Raw genomic sequence first — 19837 nt, forward strand, 5'->3', positions numbered from 1 at the left:
ACTCAGGACTAGAGAGCACAGGAAGAGCTGAGTGTGTGCCCAGCACTAGAAAAGCATGGGGGCTGTAAGTCAGTAGGGTGGGGTACTGGCAGAGCACTGGAATAGCAGGGAGCTGTTTGGCTGGAGGTGCACTGGCAGGACTGTGGGGGTGCTCAGCCCTGGGATTGCAGGGATTTGTGGGTCAGGAGGAGGTGCACCGGCAGGGCTGTGGGGGTGCTCAGCCCGGGGATTGCAGGGATTTGTGGGTCAGGAGGAGGTGCACTGGCAGGGCTGTGGGGGTGCCAGCTCTGGGATTTCAGGGGCCTGTGGGTCAGGCTGGGATTGCTCAGCAAGGGGATTGCAGGGGGGGCTGGGGGTGCACGGGCAGGGCTGGGTGGGTCTGGCTCTGGGATTGCAGGGGGCTGGGGGTGCCCAGCACTGGAACAGCAATGGGGCTGTAGGTCAGACTGGGGGTGCACTGCCAGGGATAGAGGGTGCCAAGCACTGGGATTGCAATGGCCTGTGGCTGTGGGGGCGCTGGCAGAGTCGTGCGCAGGGCGCTTGCCCAGTGCGGACTCCTGGCCTCATTGGAAAGACCTGGGAGGCGACCCTGTGGTCAGGCTGCAGCAACCTGCGCGCGCCAGCCCCGCCCCCCCCCCTCGCCCGGCAGCACATTCAAAATCCACAGGACCAAGAAGAAGGGAGCCCCGTCGGCGGCCAATCAGCGCGGACGTCTGATCGGCCAATGGGAGGGCGGCTTACAGAGGCGCGTGGTGCGTGCCCCCGAGAAGGAGGCTCCGCGGCAGAGCAGAAGCTGCCCGGCTGGGGTCGCGGTGCGGGAACTTTTCTCCTCAGCCGCCGCCGGCCTGTCAGTCGCGCGCCGCGCATGGAGCGGCCCCACGGCGGGGAGGCTGCGGGGGCGCCGAGCCCCGCGGCAGGGTGCTGAGGCGGGGAGACCCCCCCTTTCCCCGGGGGTGGAGCGAGCGGGGTAAATGCTCTGGCTCCACGGGCCGCTGCGGAGTCACGCCGGAGTCACTCGCGGCTCGCTACGCACCGTCCCCGCGGCAGGGTGAGTGAGCGAGCGGGCGGGGCACCCTGGCTTCCCCCTCCGTGGGCGGCGAGCGCGGCTCGGGTCTGGGGCTGCTCCGTGCATCCCGGCTACCGGGGAAGGAGGGACCCCCCCGCTCCGATCCGCCTGCGGGCTCCGGGCGGGCGGAACGGGGCGGCCCCCGGGTGTCTCCGGCTGAGCGGGTTTGCCGGCTGCTGGTCTCCGCCCCGATCCGGCTGGGGACGAGCCCACCCCCATGAGGGCGCTGCGGGCCGCGCCGGGGGGGTGAGGACCTCCCTGTCCATCCGATGGGCAACTTCCACTGCGAAGGCCCCTCCGGCCTGCGCGCTGCCCGCGGGTCTGCCGCCCCGGGGGGGGGGGGGGGCGTGAGCGTGGGTCTGAAATGCCCCTTCTAGGAGCGGGAGGGCGGGACAGGTATTCCCGGTGTGCGCCCCCCCTCCCCCCGGTTAGATCCTGCCTGGGTGCTGGGCTGAGGGGCGGCGCTGGGCGGATCCTCGGCGTGAACAATCCTTGTCCCTGTGAGGAGGTTTTGGGTACTCAGCTGAAATCACGCTGCCTTGTTCAGGTTCTTGTACCTTGCCCTTCACCGTGGTGTCTCCTAAGGCCTGGTCTGCACCAGGAAATTAAGTCTGCGATGCTCGGGGTGTGAAAAATCTGCCTTTCTGAGGGGCATAGTTAAGCCAGGCTAAATCCCGGTCTAGATAGCAGTAGGTTAACAGAGGAATTCTTGCATCCATCTAGTTACTGCCTCTCTGGCAGGATTAGCTACGCCAACAGGAGAACCCCTCCTGTTGGCATAGGTAGTGTCTGACTCTACACACTGCAGCTGTGCAGCTGTCGCGTTTCAAGTGTAGACAAGTCCTAAGTGTTTGTGTCTCTCTACTATGGGAGTGTTAAGAGTATGTTATAGGAGTTGCGTTTCACAGCTACGTCATCGTTAAAACGGTTGTTAGCCTGAGGGCTGGCCCTTTCTGGCTGTGTGCGCAGTGCCCCAATTCCCACTGACTTTACAAGAGTGGGTCCTTATTTGTGAGCCCAATCCTGGAAACTGTTCCATGGAGGCATGATGAAGCTCTGTGCATCCATATGGAGCAGGTTGGAGGAGAGGGGGTTGGTGTATAATGGAGAAAGAGGGATATCAGTGGAAAATGTTGTAGGCAATTGGGATTAAATTCAGTCCTAGTGTAAACAAGCACAGCTGCCATTTTAGACGATGACTTCAAGTGATTTATGCTAAGGCCAAACTTATTCTTCTGTTTTCTAGGTGATTTATCAGGTTCAGAGCAGTTTACAGAGTAAATGATCTCAACCAGCTGCCCCCTCCCTCCTGAATACTGGCCTTTGGAAAAACTTTTATTTTTTACTTTCTTAGTTCACTCCGATTTTTAGAAATACAATCCCATCTTTTCCATCATATGTATTCCTCACTGGGAGAAATAAGTGCCATGCAAAGAGCTCCATGTGCAAGATGCTCAAATGTTGAGGGAGGGATTATAGATGGGTGTATAATATGACACATACTCTGGTCATCATCCTGCTTTTGAAATCAAGAGGGAACTTTTCTGTAGACTGCAGTGGGAACAGGATTGAGATTTAATTTCATATTTAGGTCTGTATCCTGAACAGTGTAGCCTGCTGTGTAGATGCAGCATTCTGCCCATGTTCCACATAGGGCACGAACAGGGCCACAAATTTAAATGCTGTTAAAATCTTAGTGTTAGTACTAATATGTAGTACTGCTCATATGCAAACTCTTTATGAGGGTTGATTGATTAAGATATGTTGACGAGAATATTCCCATTCTCTCCACTCACCCCCTACACCCCAAAAAAGGGGCAGGGGAGAAACGTGACTAAGACCAATAAGTATTTTGGTAAATTTCCAAGTATAAACAAAACTTCAGCTATTGAGGTGGAGTGTGTGTGCAATTGTTTATACTACAATAGCATCTGGAGGTCTCAGCAAATATATGGAGATATACCTATCTCATAGAACTGGAAGGGACCCTGAAAGGTCATTGAGTCCAGCCCCCTGCCTTCACTAGCAGGACCAAGTACTGATTTTGCCCCAGATCTCTAAGTGGCCCCCTCAAGGATTGAACTCACAATTCTGGGTTTAACAGGCCAATGCTCAAACCACTGAGCTATCCCTCTCCCCCAAGATCAATGCTCCATTGTGCTAGGTGCTCTACAGACAAACAGAGATGGTTCTTCCCCAAAGAATTTGCAGTCTAAACAGACAAGATGGACAAAGCGTGGGAGAGACATTATTATTCCCGTTTTACAGAGAGGGGAATAGACACAGAGTGATTAAGGCTCAGATGGTGCAGTGAGCTCTGTATAACTCACATGGAGCCCTGCTAATTTCAGTGGGGATCTGCACTCTTGGTGTCTGCTCATGGCGAGATTATTGCATGGTTGGGGTCTTTTATGTGATTTGCCTAGGTCATTCAGGGAGCTGAGAATTGAATCCAGGTCTCCTGAGTCCAAACCCAGTGCCTTGGTCCTAGTTCGTGTATACATTCTACTTATTAAAGGGAGAGAGTGCTGTCTACTGGTTAGAGCAGGGACCTGAGAGGTGGAACTCCTGCGTTTTCTTCCTGGTTTTGCCAATAACTTACCCTGTGGCATTGGGCAAGTCACTTTATATTTCTGTCTCAGTTCCCGCAGCTGTAAAAATGGAGATGCCATCCTCTGCAAGATAAGCAGGTGTCATTATGGTTGGCTAATGCTCATAGGCTGAACATTCTGTGTAAGTTAAAAATGGCTGTTAGTGTGTAAACCAGGCCTGTCTTACTTTGTTTAATCCTCTTGTCCCCCAAAATCACCCTATTTGTAGTCTAAATGGCAGATGAAGAGGAAAGTGATGCTTCTGTTAGTGGAAATCTTGGATACATGCAGAGTGGGGGGAAATAATTCTAGAGCAGCAACCCCCGTTCATTACAATTAACTTACTATTTATACTGCAGTAGTACGTGGAAGCCTCCCAGCAGGGAACAGGCCCCATTGTGTTGGGTGCTGTACACAAATATAACAGCAAAATAGATTGTGGGGCAGGAATTAAACTGCTGTGTAATAAACTGAGTATCAGTGCTGCATTCTGTAACACTGCTGCACTGTTGTATGGCTTAAGGTCCCCAGTGTTGTGTGAAGTAGTTACTTAACATAAGGAAAAACAAATAACACATGGCTTGAATTAGGGGGCCAGATTCTCAGCTGGTATAATTCAGTATGGTTCCCACTAATGTTCAAAGAACTATGCTGATTTATGCCAGCTGAGAATGTGGCCCTCAGAGCCCAACCCTGAGAGGTGCTGGGGACCTACATCTCCTGTGGAAGTCAGTGGAGAGCCATGCAGACTGCACCAGATAAGGATCTGGCCTTTTATTTTGGCCTCACCTCCCCCCCCTCGCTACCCCCCCCCCCCAAGAAAAAAATACAAAATTTAAAACCTGGAGGTGGGAAGGGACTTGTAGAATTCTGTCAAACATAGCTGATGTCTGCTAAATAGTACGTTTTCCATAGGGTGGATCTCTCCCTACCTGCCTTGGGAAGTGGGGTAGGGGTGTGCATGCATATGTAATATAGTAGTATTAACTGCTCCAAACTTTTGTAAGTAACACTGGCTTTTGCTCTCCCACGCCTTGGTGGAAAGCCCCGGCTCAGATGAAGATCTGCTTATTTCTGATCATCTGGGATGTCATCAAGAATGGAAAATGTGACAGGAAGGAAGGGAGGCTTTTTTCTCCTGCTAAATATGGAGTGACATTAAAATCTGGGAATAGCAGATATCGGTGTGAAAAGAATCCTGGCCCATTTTAATCTTGCTTCTCTTTTAACTAGATCCCAGTGGTTCTTTTGTAAGGTGGGAGGGGAGAGGATGGGGGGGGGGAGGGGAGTGAAGGAGGGCCTTATACTTTGCTCACCACTCTACTGTGAGGTTGTTGGGTTTTTGTTTTGTTCCGAACTGGAAGATGCTAACCCTGCTATGGGCCTCCAGAGCTTAATTCAGTGCTGTCCTACAGGATGAGTGCTCTTCCAGTTTTGAAAGCATTGTGTTTGTTAGAAATTAACCACCTCTCTCTTGCTGTCTGCTGTTGATGAATAGTTTGCTGAGAGCATTCAGGAAGCTACGGAAATGTTTTGGGTTTTCTCTTCTGTTTGTTTGGGGATTTCTAGAAGAGAAAGAATAATGGTAGAGAGGGTGGCATGCATGTTAGCTAGAACCTGCAATGCTTAGTGCTACAGAACAATCTGACAGATATGTAAAAGCAATGTTGTCCTTCCTGCACAGAAGTTTTTGTTCTGCTCTTTGTGTGTTAGCCAAAATGTTAATTTTTTTAAAATGTTTAACTGCAGATCAACAAGTGCTGCCTTGGTCCCAGCTCTGTGAATGGGACAAAGGGGATTAGGAATTAAACATGCAACCCAACTGCAGCTCCTCTTTTCCTTTTTTTAATTTTACTTGCAATTGCTCCAGCATACTCATAGCAATCTAGGTGCCTTTTTAGTGGTCTTTGCAGCGTGTGTGATGAGCAGCCATGTTTGTTCATTTCCTTCTGTCTTCTAAGCACGTTTTCCAGGGTCACTTGTGTGTACTCTCCACAAGGAGGATTTAATTATTTCCAGCCAGCATCGGAACCAAGCTGTTGTCATTCTCTCCATACTGCATGGGATACCTGTGAATTGTGCAATATAGGATCAAATTTCCAAGGCTGTGGGGGGAGAAGGGACATAAGGGCAGGGTATCAGTATTTCTGTGCAGGCCTATTCTCCCTACCTCTTCTCTCTCCCCCCGCTCCTTTCTCAGGGATGCCAAGATTTTTTTTTTTGGTGGGCCACCAATGGAAGGAGGAAACCCATTTGGTTTCTATCTATAAAAGCCTCTATTTAAATACAGGGTGGATGCGCTTCCAGGTGTGGCCTTTATATTATCCACCATGCTGATATTTAATGACTACATTCTATGCTGCTTTTGGCAGGTGTGGAACCCTCCTTTTCCCTTGAACTAAATGCAGTTTAGGGAGTTTCAGGACTGCCCACGAGTGTTTAGGAGAAGGGAGGGCAAGTTGTCTTGGTCTGATCCTGGATGTGGGAAAACTCTGAAAATCTGGTCACTGTGGGCCTGGGACAGATTCTGATCTGGCTAACATGAGTGTTAATTCAGGATGACTCCCATGAAACCAGTAGTTACTCCAGTGTAAAACTGGAGTGCTTCCTGGGTGCATAGTGATGTGGTGGGCACAAATGTGGCGGTTTTGCTGGAAGTCGGGGGAGTGTGCATGGACAGGTATTCGTAGTTGTCCACGGGGAGAGACAGTGTGTCTGGAAACACTCCTGCTTCCTCACTACCCTGTGTGCTTGACTCTGGTGGGGAGGCCTGGCTCTGAGGGATTTTGTGGGTGGGGGTAAGGGATCTTGCTGTGAAGCTTTGGGTGGGCTGTGGGTGCTTACAAAGACTAGGCAAAACACTTTGTCAAATCAGCAGGGACCCTGAGAGGTGTTTCCCATTCCCAGGGGCACCACTTCCCTGGCATCTACCTTGCTGTATTGTTCTTAGACTAATAAAAAAAAATATGACCCTGAATTCTCTAAAACAAAACAACAATCCGTTAACAACCTGGATCGGTGTAATATGCACCACTTTATCAGTCAAATGCCAACACCAGCATCCTAATGGAACAACCTCTTTAATCCCCTCTGTCCCCAGCCAAACACCAACATCCTCTCCAAATTCCTTTCACTGACTTAGTCTGCAATCATACTAGATTAAGTTACAGGCTGTGTGTAGTTTAGAGGGAAAGACAATGTTGTGAGCAATGATCACTCAGACTTCAGTGCTGCTGGTTGGTATTGCAAAATATTCTTGATGTGTGAGAGGTGCAAGTGTGAGGAGTTGTGTGAGCTACAGTGGTGATATGCCAGAGCTCCCTGCTCATCAGTTTTTCAGATGAGACTTAAACCCCCAGGCACTGAGCTCTTGTGATCACTAATAGTCCTGTGACACTTTGGTGGAGTAGACTCATTGTCATCCATGCCCTGGTTTATTAAATCTGGTTGGCCGAAATTCCCCAGTTCCTGTTTTAAGGTCTTGTATAGCGTTACTGTGCCTTAACCAGTTGTTGCTTCCCATGCAGCTGGCATTAACCGGTGTGCTGGGCTAGCACTGTTCTGGTGGCATTATTAGTTCCTGCAGTATAGAATGTTATGAAAGATTCTCTAGTTTAACCATAAACTTTAAGCCACGTGCAGGAATCACTAAATGAAATTCTCTGGCCTCTGTTACGCAGGATGTCACCCGATAAAATGAATTCTATGAGTTTTCATTTAAGATAAAATGTAGCCCTGCCCTTAATGTTGGAGAGTAAAGCTTTCAAACTTGACCAAGTATAGGGATGTCTTCCAAAGTCTGCAGACAGGCAGAAGAATAGAGCTGAGAGAGGTGGGAACTGCCTGCGTTCATGGCAGTGGGCTGACTCATTTTTGAGTGCTATTGCCTGTTTTGCTACTATCCTGCCATGCCATTGCTGATCACTTCAGTAGAAAAACCCAGCTGTTGTAGTCAGCGTTTAGATAGAGTGCGGTCAAGGTGCCCTGCAGTGATTTGAGCGTGAGTACCAACCTCAGGGCAGACTGTTAGGAAATGGGGCACAAATCCCACATTGTGAATTCTATATCCAGTCAACCAATTATCAGGTGTAAACTCCTCATGCACTATAACAGCCTTAACATGGAATCAGTTTCCCTTGCCTACTCCAATCTGTCTTGCTACCCAGGTAAGCTTACCTTTGTGATAGTCCCTTAAACAAGGATCACAACAGTATTCAGGTTACTCCCAGTACCAAAGAACCAGTCACTTACCCCAGGTCAGTTGCACCGTAGATCTCTCACTGGTGCAACTGACCTGATTTAAATAGAGATGAGGGAAGAGAGGTGATTTGTGTCCTCTATTCTCCCTTATAGCATTTCTCCTCTTTTGAGAATCATCTCCAGCTGGGGTTCAGGTGACAGCAAGTCTGTTTGCTAAAATGTAAATTTCTCTCTCACCCCTCTTCCTGCCAAAGAATGGCTACTTACGCAGCTGATTGTCAAGTTTATTTTGTTGATACCTGGCTGAGGCATCTGTTTGCCTTTTGTCTCTGAGGAACTGGTTTGGGATGCTTACCCAGGTTTGCAATATGCCTTAGTAACATCATACAGTAGAATCTTATAACTTTACAATGTTGCCACACATTTTACCAGCATAATAATGATCAGTGAATTATGAGTTTTCAAATGATATCTCACAAGGCATACTTTGCACAACATTTATCATAGTTTTGTAAAAGTGGTGAACATAAGGGTACAATCTGACAATTTGCCATTATATTTTCTTTTTCTTTGATATGGATGACTTCCACGTAGAGCTAGGTGCCAGGGTAGTAGGCTGGAATTGGTCTCTTTGGCTAAGTGCAACCATGCAAGTGGGCGGTGGTCTGTTAGAACCTTTAATTTTTTATTATACAGTTAAGGCTTAAGTTTCTTAACAGTCCAAACTACGGTAGAACATTCCCTCTCGATGGCAGAATAGATCTCTTCAGTGAGGGTCAGTTCTTCATTCAAGAAAGCAGTAGGGTGCCTTGTGTCCCCCACCCCAGTCTAAGATTAGCACTTCACCTAACCCAACATTAGAAATATTGGTGCACACCACAAAGGGTTTGCTGAAATTGGGGTTAACTAATACTGGCTCTTTAGACAAAGCCTTTTTTGTTTTAGAAGCCCTTTTCACAGGCCTTAGTCCATAGCATCTGGTCTGGCTTCCCCTGTTTTTGTAAGGTCTGTTATGGAGGCCATAGTGTTACTTACAAACCTCTGGTAATAGTTGGCCAGACTGATACGGATTGGACCTGCTTCTGGGTTTGTGAGGCAGGCCAATTCCAAATGGCTTCTACTTTTAAAGGTTCGGGGGGAATAAACCCACTTCATCCCGTGTCCTAAAGAAGTTACCTCTGAGGCCCCCATCTTGCATTTAGGTACCTTGATGGTGAGGTTGGCTTCTGTAAACCTCTGCAATACAATTCCCACATGGTTCAAGTGGTCTTGCCAGGAGTCACTAAAGATACCAAAGTGGTCTGCGTAGGCCCTGATGAAGGTGTGCAAACCCTGCAGCACTTCCGTGACAAGCCTCTGAAAAGGTTGCCCTTGCATTAATTAATCCAAAAGGCAAAACCTTAAATGTATACAGGACAGATTCCACTATGAAAGATGATTTTTCTTGGGCATCAGCATCCAAGGGAATTTGCTAATATCCACAAGCCGCATCTGGAGTATTTATGCACCCCTCAGTAGATCCACTGTCCTGGGTGTGGAGTGTAAGGATCAGGTTGGGTGATGACATTTACCCTTCAAAAATCCACACGATCTCATGGTTTTTATCCCTTTTAAATACCATCACAACAGGAGATGCCCAGGGGCTTTTCGATTTAGCAGTCACCCCCTCCCTATAGCATGGTGTGCTCTGCTAGGGGCAGGGCATGGCCCTGTAGTTTCTATGGAATGCACTATTTTATAGTTAAACCTGGTAGGCTGGAAAACACCCACCTCTGGTATTTCAGGAGGGCCAGCATGGCGGGCCAGCATCTCCTGCTTTTGAGTCAGCAAAACAAAACGTATTCGCTACCATCTTTCTTTTATGGTAAGCTTTTAATCTATTGACGTATACTGTTTGCACAGCTCTTCTGCCTTGGGATTTCATTACATTAGAAGTGACCTCATTTGCGCTGTCTGTCATCTCAAAAGGTCCTTCCAAACAATCTTGCATCTTGTTCTTCCTCACTGGAATCAACAACACAACGTCACCCATCTCAAAAGATCTTTCTCCAGCATGCTTGTTATACCAGGATTTCTGAAATGCCTAAGTTCATCAGTCTTTAAATTCTCTTTAAAATGAGTGATATGCTCCCTTACAGGCTGTCCAGACTCTGCTGTACCCCCTTTCCAAGAGCCTCAAATTAAATGTAAAGGTCCCCTCACCTGTCTCCTGTAAAGGAGATCAAAGGGGGCGGACCTTATAGACTCTTGGGATAATGCCTGTATGTGAATAACAAATAAGGGAGCAACACATCTCAGTCATTCTCTCACCAGGTAACATACATCAGCATAGACTTCAGTGTCCCATTGAGTCTTTTACCAGACCATTAGTTTCGGAATGATAGGGAGCAACCTTTATATGCCTCACTCCACCCAACTCTTATAACTCTTTTGAAAACGACAGACATGAAATTTGCACCATGGTCTGACAAGATTTCCTTGGGAAAACCTACTGCCCTAAAAATGATAAATAGGGCAGTAGCAGAGGTGCTGGAATAATTTTTATAGTAGGGGGTGCTGAGAGCTATTGAACCAAACTGTAAACCCTGTATATAATGGAAACCACTTCAAGACAGGGTGCTGCAGCACCCCCAACCCCTAGTTCCAGCACCTATGTGCAGCAGCCACAGTTTCAGCTTTTACATTAGATAGACCTGTGATTTCAGGGTAACTAGTGGCAGAAACCACTTTTTTCCCCATTTCTGGAAGGTTTCGGTAGGACCTTCTTTGTTGGCCAGGATGTAACACCTTCTATTGGAGATCAGCACTTCACACTAGTTAATGTCTCTTCTGTCTGGTAATTTATACAGTTACAGAGGCTTACAATGCAAACACTCAAATAATACCTTATCATGTGGGATACAGATGTTATAAATAAGATTAATGGATGGAACAACTTGCAAGCATTCCAGAAAGTCTGAGTACTATCCACACACTTACAATTCTGCTATATATTTTACCAGTACTAACGCACAGGTGAGCTGGACTGATTTTAGCCGTGGTATTTGTCAGTGTTCCACCGAGGCTTGGGGACCTTGGGCTGAGCTGGCACCTGGGCTGTCAGCATCACATTTGCTATCAGCTATCCGTCTTTTCTCCATCTGTAATCTGACCGCAGACTCTTGCTATTTAGAGCTGCATTTCACTGGTGGGTGAAGGGTGGATTAGATTTGTATAGATACAAATGTCCAATGTGTGTGTTTGTGAAGTGCTTTAGGATTGAAAAAAGATTTGGACATCTACATGGATAATGAGAACATCAGAAATTACATTAAGTAGGATTAATATTACAGGTATGGGATATAAACTCTTGTGCTCAATCACTACTGAGGGGATTAGGAAGAAAGATATCCTATATGCAGGCTATTCCATGACTGGCGTCTACAGGGTTTCATGTACTTTTCTCTGAAGCAGCTGATACAGCTACTGCCAGATACTGGTCTGGTATTGCAATTCCTATGGTTCTAACTTTTGGGATGAAAGGTACAAAAGTTAGTATTTATTAAGAAACCTCTTCATGACACTGAGAACCCTATCTTCAGATACAGTAACTCCTCATTTAACATTGTCCCGCTTAACGTTGTTTCAATGTTACATCCCTGCTCAGTTAGGGAACATGCTCATTTAAAGTTGTGCAATGCTCCCTTATAACGTTGTTTGGCGGCCTGCTTGTAAGATTCTGTGGAAGAGCAGCGACTTTACATAGGAGCATTGCACAAGTTCCGCTTCTCCGCCTCCTCCCCAGCGCTTCAGACTTTCTGGGAGGGAGGGGGAGGAGCAGGAAAGCGCTGTGTCTCCACTCCTCCCCCTCCCTCCCAGAAAATCCTAAATGCTGCCAAACAGCTGTTTAGTGGCGCTTAGGATTTTCTGGGAGGGAGGGGGAGGAGTGGAGATGCGGGGTTTCTCCGCTCCTCCCCCTCCCTCCCAGCACTTGGTGCTTAGGACTTTCTGGGAGGGAGGGGGAGGAGCGGGGAAGTGCTGTGTCTCCGCTCCTCCCCCTCCCTCCCAGAAAGTCCTAAGCGCTGCCAAACAGCTGTTTGGCGGCGCTTAGGACTTTTGGGGGGAGGGGAGAGGGAGGGAGGGATGTGGCGTGCTCCAGAAAGGAGGTGGAGGGGGGGTGGGAAGAGGCAGGCCTGGAGTGGAGCAGGGACAGGAAGAGGCAGGCCTGGAGCATTCCCGGCAAAGTCCGAGCCTGTTCTCTGGGGAAGCTGCTGCTGCAAAGGTGCTTCCTAGCGTCCTTGCCTTGGGGCGGGCTGTGCCTGTGTGGGGTAAGCCAGGGGCACTTCCCCACCACAGTACAGTACTGTATAGTATATAATGCCTTTTGTCTGCCCTAAAAAAATTCCTTGGAACCTAACCCCCCGCATTTACATTAAATCTTATGGGAAAATTGGATTAGTTTAACATTGTTTCACTTAAAGTTGCATTTTTCAGGAACATAACTACAACGTTAAGTGAGGAGTTACTGTAGTTATGTGGCCTTTTTGGGATTAGTGCAAAGCAGTGCCTTGAAACCTGTATTTACAATCAAAGCTCAGGGAAAACTTTCCCATATCCTGAAAGTACTTGTTACCTGTAGCATGCCACCTCCAGCTACATGTCTCCCCTAGCATCACTCCTAATCCTTCCTGTCCTTCATATCATTGTTGTCTGTGTTCTTGGTTAACTATCTGCCAAGCTCCCTCTTCTCCTCTAAAATGCTCCTGGAAACCTCTGCAAAGACTATCCATAACCTTCTATCTTGTACTAACTTTTACTTGCTTGTGGTGTTGGACTATAGTGTAGGAACTAGGATTTCTCCTGCATATGCAGAATACAAAATTGATATAATTCCTGAAGCCCCAATGATGAGTAGGACCCATTGTGCTGGGCGTTGTAGTATGAGTAGTTTCTGGCCTGAAGAGATTACAGTGTAAATAGGTAAGACAGACACAAGGGTGGGGAAAAAATGATGCAACGTATGCAGAATGATGGTGGGCAAAAGTCATTTTTGTTCCAATTTTTTTTGTTCCAGTTTTAAAATTGCATTACAGGGGATGAGGTTGGGTGAAGGGATGAGTTAATTGGAGCAATGGAGTGGGATAGACAGAGGCTCATTGAACCTGGAGAGAAGGGGAAAGGGCTGGGAGTGTGTCTCGGACCAAAGGACCTGGACGGGGAGGGTGCAACTTGGGCCAATCAGTAAATTGAAGAAGGTGCCCAGAGTTAATATTCCAAGTCAGTCTGATCTCACCAGTATGCAGGGAGAGTGTCCTTCTGATGACTTGGGCTGTCTTGCTCCTCTGGAGTTTTTTGTTTGTTTTTTTTTAAATAGCTCCTCTGAGCACATATGGCTGGGGTAGGTGGCAGGATGGGGCTAGTGCCCTGGGCATGTCTGGCTCTAGGGCTTGAGAAATGGGGTCTTGAGAAATTGGGCTTCATACCCTGCCCTTGTTTCTGCTCCCGGGGCTTATTAGTAAAGTTTCTATAAATATTGCAGACATGGCTTGAGCATGAGAACTGGAGGTGAAATTGAGTAGGAACAAAAATATTAAGTAAAAAGAACAGGAGTACTTGTGGCACCTTAGAGACTAACAAATTTATTAGAGCATAAGCTTTCGTGGCCTACAGCTCACTTCTTCGGATAAAAGTGGGCTGTAGCCCACGAAAACTTGTGCTCTAATAAATTTGTTAGTCTCTAAGGTGCCACAAGTACTCCTGTTCTTTTTGCGGATACAGACTAACACGGCTGCTACTCTGAAACCTGTCATTAACAAGTAAGGTTTTCATTGTGTAATCAGACAGCATCTACTGTACATAGTAAGTTAGATGTTGGAGTTCTTCCCATTTTAATAGTCTAAGGTATTTTTTGCATGAATAGGATCTTCGGTGTTGCTTTAGGTGATTTCCCAACTCCCTTTTAAACTTAAGTCGTCTCATCCACCCATAAACAAATGCTAGCGGAGCTTCTTGTTGGAAAATCTTCTCACCACCCCAGCCTTAAGGGCTGTTGGGTTGTTGCATGGATCTGTAAGATCCACTCTTAACATTACTGCTGGCTTAGTGGAAAGCATTAAGATGGTCTGTGGAATTGGGTTAGTGGAACCTTGGGCTTGTGACTTCTGTTTTGTCACAGAGGTGCATACAAATGGCTGTGACAACTTGTGATGGCTAAGATGGTCAGCAGATGATTAGTGTGGGGGGAGACTTCAGATGATTTGAAGCCCTCAGATTGTGCACATAGCTAAATTCTATAGCCACAGTTTTATTACTGATGTAATATTTACTAAACTGTATTAGTAAACAACAAGGAGTCTGGTGGCACCTTAAAGACTAACAGATTTATTTGGGCATAAGCTTTCGTGGGTAAAGACCTCACTTCTTCATCTGAAGTGAGGTTTTTACCCACGAAAGCTTATGCCCAAATAAATCTGTTAGTCTTTAAGGTGCCATCAGACTCCTTGTTGTTTTTGTAGATACAGACTAACACGGCTACCCCCTGATACTAAACTGTATTAGTGTTGCTCAGAGGCTCCAACTGGGAACGGGGGCCTTGTTGTAGATCAGTGGTTCTCAACTTGAGGTGCACGCACCCCCAGGGGGTGCGAGATGCCCTTTCTGGGGTTGTGAGATATGCCAGATTTTTTTTAGAAGGTAAATCATCGAAAGCACAAATTAAGCACGTGCATGTTAGTACAACTATTTTGTTTAATCAAACCTATGTATTAACATTATACATTTTTTAATGATTACTGTCATATACAAACATATCTAGGTTTAAGGGGTGCGAGAACATTTTTTGATAAGGAGTGAGAGAACATATTTTGAGAACCAAAGGGGTGCAGGCTGCAGTAAAGGTTAAGAACCACTGTTGTAGATGCTGTACAGATACCCAATAGAGACAGTCCTTACAACCTAAATACACAAAACAAAGGATGGGAAGGGAAACCGACACAGAGGGGAAGTGACTTGCCTAGGGTCATGCTGTAGGTCAGTGGCAGAGCCACGGGCACAATTAGAATAGAACCCATGTCACTTAAGTCTCAGTCCTGTGTCCTGTCAGCTGGACCACACTGCCCTTATCCTTCACATCCCATTCCCTTAGTTCAGGGGTCTCAAAGTCCCGGCCCACGGGCCATCTGTGGCCTGAGAACCTCCCCACTGCGTCCTGCAGAGGAGAGACCCATGCAGCCACGCTGCTGGCTCTGTCTGCTGCAGGCACTGCCCCCCATTGGCTGGAGGAGAGGGACAGAGATATCATCACTAGTTGCTGGGCAGAGTCAGCCATGGAGGCAGCATCACTAGTTGCTGGGCAGAGTCAGCCATGGAGGCAGCATCACATTTTTCCACAATAAACACAGTATAAAGTTGTATGACAGTTATTATTTCTAAGAAATTCAAAATAAAAAATACAATATAAATGTTTTCTTTTCTGAACACCATCTTCAGAGACGTTATTGGCCCTCTGGGAGGATTTGAGGACTGGTAAGGTAAACTGAGTTTGAGACCCCGCCTTAGTTTGTTTAAACTTGTTACCTTTGATTTCAAATTTAATTTTTGAGCTCCTTGAGATGTGGACTGTGTGTACAGCACTCAGCATAATGGGACCCACTCATCTGTCCTGAGCCTCCTGGTACCACCTCTGTACTGGTGATACTAATGGCAGTGTCAAGACTGAAATGTATTCAGGTCCTGATCCAATGGGAGTCTTCTATTGACTTTAGTGGGATTTGGATCAAGCTCTAGAAGAGTTGTGTGGGTAATCAGGGTTACAATAGTAGGGGGTGTCACAGGTTAGGTTTGAATTTTGATTGATTTAAATACCAATTAAAGTACTAGAACTGCCTCATATCCTCCAGAAGTAGCTGAAGGGGATGTCTTTCTGCTGCTTCTGGCCAAGAGGGATTGAGCAGTGGACCCCAACTCTTATTTCTCCTCCTTTCTAGACTGTTCGGCTACCCTCTCTTGTCCTAGTTCAAATGATTATAACTGGAGAGTTTGAGAATAAGAAAATCCTTTGGCATCACTGGACCTTCCCACTGAGCCATACTACCTTATACAATGATCCTTTCTATTGTAGAAGCTGTATCGGTGCAGGTTGGGTCAATAACTGGGTCAGAAAACTTCAGAACACAGATGAGCAGAAGCCCCAGCATGGTGTTAGAAGGTGCTGCGCTTCTTAAGCTGCCATCTGTCTAATGAAACATAAAGATGAGATCCTTACCATTAGTGACTGCTACAGATCCTATGGCACTTTGTGGTGCATGGCATTCGGTCTCTCTTTCCCCTTTTATTTGGATACAAAATTCCTTTATTTCCTTTCCTAAACTTTGCTGTAGCACTGCTAAACAGCTTCTACGTTCTGCTCCAGGAGTTGGGTTGTCAGTGTTTGTAACCGTGCACAGACTCACCCGGTGGCACCTCCTGCTGGTTGCCCTCGGGAATTAGCATCCAGCCTCCGGAGCGCTCTCTTCCGGCTGCTGTCTCGCCGCCACTGCTGGCCCCCATATCCCTCCCAGGACCCCGGTGCCCCTTTAACTGGGTGCTGCCCCCTGGCAGTACCCCCACAGTTCTGGGTCTCCCCCTCCCAGGGGAACCTCCACCCACTATCCCCACTTCTCCTCAGTCTTGGCTACTGCCCAGTCTCCATCTAGCCCCCGTTCACTGGGGCAGACTGCAGTATAAGCCACTCATCACAGGCAAAGGGGTTTGGACCTGCTGTCTCTGCCTACCTATGGGCTGCCCTGTTGCAACCCTGCACCTATTTGGTCTATAGTCAGGCCTGCAGCCTGGGGCTTTCCAGGCTGGAGCTCCCAGCTCCTCTGGCCCTTCCCCAGCCCTGCTCCCAATCTAGGTATCTTCCTTAGGCCTGGTCTACACTAGGAGTTTATATCGAATTTAGCGCCGTTACATCGAATTAACCCTGCACCCGTCCACACCACGAAGCTATTTAGTTCGACATAGAGCTCTTTTAAATTCGACTTCTGTACTCCTCGAAAACGAGAGGAGTAGCGCTAAATTCGAAATGGCAATATCGAATTAGGCTAGGTGTGGATGGAAATCGACGGTAATAGCTCCGGGAGCTATCCCACAGTGCACCACTCTGTTGACGCTCTGGACAGCACTTCGAGCTCGGATGCTCTGACCAGCCACACAGGAAAAGCCCCGGGAAAATTTGAATTCCTTTTCCTGTCTGGCCAGTTTGAATCTCATTTTCTGTTTGGACAGCGTGGAGAGCTCAGCAGCACTGGCAACGATGCAGAGCTCTCCAGCAGAGATGGCTGTGCAATCTCAGAATAGAAAGAGGGCCCCAGCATGGACTGATCGGGAAGTCTTGGATCTCATCGCTGTGTGGGGTGATGAGTCCGTGCTTTCAGAGCTGCGCTCCAAAAGAAGGAATGCAAAGATCTACGAGAAGATCTCTAAAGCCATGGCAGAGAGAGGATACAGCCGGGATGCAACGCAGTGCCGCGTGAAAATCAAGGAGCTGAGACAAGGCTACCAAAAAACCAAAGAGGGAAACCGACGCTCTGGATCCCAGCCCCACACATCACGTTTCTACGAGGCACTGCATTCCATCCTAGGTGCGGCCGCCACCACTACCCCACCAGTGACCGTGGACTCCGAGGATGGGATATTGTCCACGGCCGGTTCCTCGTCGGAAATGTTAGCTGACGGGGAAGATGAGGAAGGAGATGAGGAGGACGAGGCAGTCGACAGCGCTTGCACCGCTGATTTCCCCGACAGCCAGGAGCTCTTCATCACCCTTACCGAGATCCCCTACCAACCGTCCACAGCCCTTACCCCGGACACCGAATCAGGGGAAGGATCAAGCAGTGAGTGCTTTAAACATCTAAACATTTAATTTTAACATAACTGGAATATTTATATTGTTAAGAATGGGCTTTTCAGTCACTCATTTAAACATAGAAACTTTTATTTATAACAAAACAGGAATATTAACTATATTAGCAATTTGTTGTTCATGATTTAGTTGGCTTAGTCAACTATTTAGTCCTAACTATGTATAGAAAATCAAATAATGTCCGGATATTCATGATTAGTCCACCACAGGACGCTCCACTCTGTAGTCCCTTATGCTGCACTTAAATGAAAAGACGGTCAATGTGCCCGGGAATGGACAGAGAGTCCTCCTGGGATAGCTCGGCATAGCTCTCCTGGAGGTACCGCTCAAGCATGCGCATGAGGTTCCGCGGCAGGGTGATCTTGTTTGGTCCCCCGTGGTAACACACGTTCCCATGCCATGAGTCCATCAGGTAGTCCGGGATCATTGCACGGCACAGCATGGCGGCATACGGCCCTGGCCTCTGCATGGTCTCACGAAGCATCCTTCCCCTCTCAGTCTCCGAGATCCTCATCAGTGTAATGTCACACATGACGCCCTGCTTTAAATTAGGGAGGGGAATGTTAGTATTGGGACTGCTTTACAGCCACGCGGTGAAGGCGGCAGAGGGGCAGCATACAGGGAGCTTTCCCGGGGACAGCCGCGAGGTGGTGGGACAGGGGCAGAGCTCATGCTTCCCTGATTGCTGCCAGCAGAGAGTGGCCTTGCATTCAGTGCGAAAGGAGCCCAGTGCTACTATTACATTTTTAAGCTGCAACAAGTCTACGGCTTACCATGTTTTCCTGCAACAGAGGTAGAGGTGTCCTGCCACGCTTCTCTGATCGCAACTGCAGGACCCCAGGCAATGAAGGCGAGGGCAGAAAATTCGACCTTGTCCTGAGTGCGCATGTGAAAGGTCCAGTGCATGGTGTGGTTCACAGAGAAAGACTATGTTCTTTGTTAGCAACTTCATTTATCTGTCTCAGGAATTTACTCCCTTTTTCCCATTCCCACAGACACATCTGCGACTGTCTCCCAACCCAGCCTGGCATCACACTCCCAGAGGCTAGCGCAGATTAGGAGAAGGAAGAGAAAGACGCGGGAAGACATGTTTTATGAACTTATGGAGTGCTCACGAGAGCAGGCAGCCCAGACGACACAGTGGAGGGAGAACTTGTCACAAATGCACAGAGCAGTCATGGAACGGGAGGAGAGGTGGCGCCAGGAGGACCAGCAGGCTACTCAAACCCTGCTTGGACTAATGAGGGAGCAAACGGAGACGCTCCGGCGCCTAGTGGATGTTCTGCAAGACCGGAGGCAGGAGGACAGAGCCCTGCTGCTGTCTATCTCTAACCACCCTCCCCCGCCACCAAGTCCAACACCCCCCTCACCAAAAGTCCAAAGAAGGAGGGGCGGAAAGGGCCGTTAAAACTTTCAGTCGGCCCCTGCACACTGCTGCAGCAGTGGAAGGCTCTCGTTCCAAAGTTTGAAAAGTCCTTTCCTACCCATCTCACAATAGCCCACGTCCAAGTTTCCTCCCCCCCCTTTTCATGTGCGGTTCATAATAAAACATCTGTTTCTGTTAAGTACTGTTTCCGAGAGTCTTTTAGAGGGGATTCTGTCTGAAGGGGGGGGAAGGGGTTTGTTACTTGGACAGGACAGTCACCTGTAGCAGGCTACAGAGGCGGGGGCAGGTCCAGCATCAGGACACATACACAGTACAGTCACCAGTTACCCTGGTCAGTCTGGGAGGCGTTTTTCATGTTCTGGGGTGCGAGGGGGTTGATCTGTGACTTTGTGGCGGGGGAGGGCAGTTAGAGATCTTATGCCGCGGTCCTTATCCTGGATCACAGAGCCACGCAGCAGGGGATCTGTTACCCTCCGCCCCCTGCCAGAAAGTCACTTGGCCGACACATACATGCAGTCCCGCCCAGGACTGCTGGCAGGCTGCGTTGAAACAACCAATCCAGCACTGCGGAGCCTGTCATTCCCGGAGTTTAGAAGCATCATTTGCATCAAAACACTAAACCCGCCCCCCGCCACAGTCTGCGTCCCCGGTTTAAAACATTCCCGAGAAAACAGTAAGAAAGAGATCCTTGTTCATTAACAAAACGGAAC

At 48.1% G+C, this 19837-nt stretch overlaps 1 protein-coding gene across 1 annotated transcript in view; it reads left to right on the plus strand.

Annotated features, from left to right (window-relative positions):
* Positions 1–1003: 1003 nt before the first annotated feature.
* PTPRA (protein tyrosine phosphatase receptor type A) overlaps positions 1004–19837 on the plus strand; it is a 255276-nt gene continuing 236442 nt past the window's right edge. Inside the window, exon 1 of the mRNA XM_065405788.1 lies at positions 1004–1048. The gene's annotated coding sequence lies outside the window, so the exon portion shown is untranslated. The remainder of the gene's footprint in view (positions 1049–19837) is intronic.

Source organism: Emys orbicularis, chromosome 5 (genome assembly GCF_028017835.1).
Source record: "Emys orbicularis isolate rEmyOrb1 chromosome 5, rEmyOrb1.hap1, whole genome shotgun sequence".
NCBI lineage: Eukaryota > Metazoa > Chordata > Testudines > Emydidae > Emys > Emys orbicularis.